Source organism: Mauremys reevesii, linkage group 24, assembly GCF_016161935.1.
Source record: "Mauremys reevesii isolate NIE-2019 linkage group 24, ASM1616193v1, whole genome shotgun sequence".
In the NCBI taxonomy this organism is placed as follows: domain Eukaryota; kingdom Metazoa; phylum Chordata; order Testudines; family Geoemydidae; genus Mauremys; species Mauremys reevesii.
The window spans coordinates 13603205-13605755 of record NC_052646.1 but is presented as its reverse complement, the minus strand read 5'-3'; positions in this window follow the sequence as shown (position 1 = coordinate 13605755).

Genomic DNA, 2551 nt, shown 5'->3' with positions numbered 1-2551 from the left:
ATTTTGCTCACCGAGAACTCTGACTAAAGCAATCAGATGCTTTAATATTTGTTGCCAATATTCTTCTTTTCGTTGATCACATGTCAGTTTTCTTGATGAATTACGATTGAAAAAAGGAAAAACTATCCAAGTTCTTTCCAATTTTGAAAACATTCCAAATGTTCTGTATTTCTTTCATGTGAAGAGAGAATTGAAGAGATGTTTTCCAGTCCTTCAAACCATTTTCAGTAAGTGATGTACCAACTGCTTGATTTCTAAACAACTTGTAGCAAAAGCAAAATACAGAGTCCTTTGACACTGAATATTGTAACCAGTTTCGATACATTCCTTCCCCATTAATGAGTTTCCTCTTGTAATGCTGAGCAGAGACTTTTCTTTTATTTCCATCCTCAGGGAAGGGAAATTCTTGAACTTGTTCAGGTCCATGTGCCACAAGAATTTGCCGCACACTGTCATCACATCTGGGCCATGAAGCAGGGTCCCCATACTGTAACTTGTTTGTAACTTCCTCATCCTTTCTTCCTGCTACTTCATTTACTTCAATTTCTGCATGTGTCTCTGAAGGTGAATACATTTTCTCCACTTCCATATCAGTCTGATGCTGTGAGCTGCCTTCATCTAGAAGTAAGTTTCCATCATCTTGCGTTTCCAAACTGATTTTTTGTGGATGTGAGCTACCCTCATCTCGAAGTAATATACCTTCATCTTGATGTTCCAAACTGCTTCCATGCAGATGTGAGCTAACCTCCTCTCCAAGTAAAATTCCTTCATCTGGATGCTGTGAACTGCTTCCATCTTTATTTGGATTAAAGAGAAGATATTTCAGGAAGGATCCCTACTGTTTCGCTTGGTCCTTTTCCTTCTCAGCCTTTCATTTACGATACTCCGCTCCTGAGGGTTTTCTTTTTCCTCTTTCTGACATGGGGCATTTGAATATTGTTATGTACTGTGCTCCCAACTGCAAGCATTATAGTGTTAAGGATGGCTGACACACCACATGGTTGGCGATTTAAACCACATTGCAGCTATCCCAACACGTCTTTTCACTGCTTAAAGGTTCAGTGATTGGTAACATACAGTCACTTACCTATTAAAACAGTTAGTTACAGCGTTTACACGGAAACAAAATAATCTTTTTCTATGTTATAACCCGACACCAGTTGTTTGAAAAGTACCTGCTTGGAGTATGATGTCATCACTTTCATAGTCTATTAAGCGTTAATGCTGTTACTTTTCTTTTATGGACCTTACTTATTACATGTGAACCAGTTAAAAAGTTCATAATTATGCAGCCCGATAATAACACTAAGGTTTAATAATGCTTAAAGATGCTCACATTTTGGATTTATAACACTGAAAGACGTTATTCTTTATTCTTTGGCACCAGAATTTTCCACAGTATTCTCTCAATTCTTAACTATCTACCCGTGACTTGTGTTAAAATGACCATTTGACTTGTATCAACTCGCAATATTTCCACTCTACATGAATTTCCAGCTATGCAACCTTGATGTACATTCGAAGTAAGTGTCACTAGCATTGCCGCTTTTGCTGCTGGCAGATGTGTTTTATTGTGGCTGAGTTATTGCTTATCAAAATTGCAGAGTGAGTCATCTTGACCCTATGTCGCAAATTGGGGGAAAACCCGCCAAAATATTATTTATTTTTGCAGTAAATAAAAGATTTGGCATATTAATAAATTCTCAGAAATGTAGAGAAATTAATTATAATTCATATTCCCTCTGTATTCACACAGGAATTGAAATAATGACATCTTTGTTATTTTATTTGGGTTTTTTTCCATCTTTTTCATTTTTTTTCCATTTTTTTTTTAAATTTGATTTTTTTCCCTTGAATTGGCCACCCTGTTTAACTTGGCACCCTAGGTGACCGCCTAGTTCTCCTATATCGACTGGCCACCCCTGGCGTGTGCAGCTCCATGGGAAGTTTGCTTCTATTGATGAGCTTGACAAGGCTGGGAAGTTGTCTCAAGGCCAGAAGAGGCCGTTCAAGAAAAAAATCTCCAAACTGAGCTCTCAGGCCTTATCCTCAAAGCCAACCTACACAAAGTCTTCAAAAAAATGAGCCTGGGAATTTAAATCCATAACTGTGCTAGGCACTCAGCAGAGACACTGGTTTTATGGCTCATTACAATAATTTGTAACTTACTAACCCTCCTTTGTCCAATGCCTGCCAGGTGGTAATTGTCTAGTGGTTTCTTGCAACATGTATTAACTCGTTACGCTTACCAGTCTCTCCCTCCTTGTATTGAGCTTGGATACTCTGGTTACTTTTCCTGCGAAGCTTGTCCCTTCCAGGAAGAGAAGTTGGTCCAATAAAAGATGTCACCTCACCCACCTTGCCTCTGTCTAGCTGAGTGTCAGCCAATGCATCTAGGAAAACTTTGGGAAATGCTGGGAGACCCTTAGCTTTCAGAAAACTATAAAATAATGCCTGGATCTGTTGGCAGCTCCCATTTATTCCCCCTTCCAGTGTAACAAGGGGACACCCTTGAAATCAAAAAGCAACAGACTGACAAGTGATAAAAGGA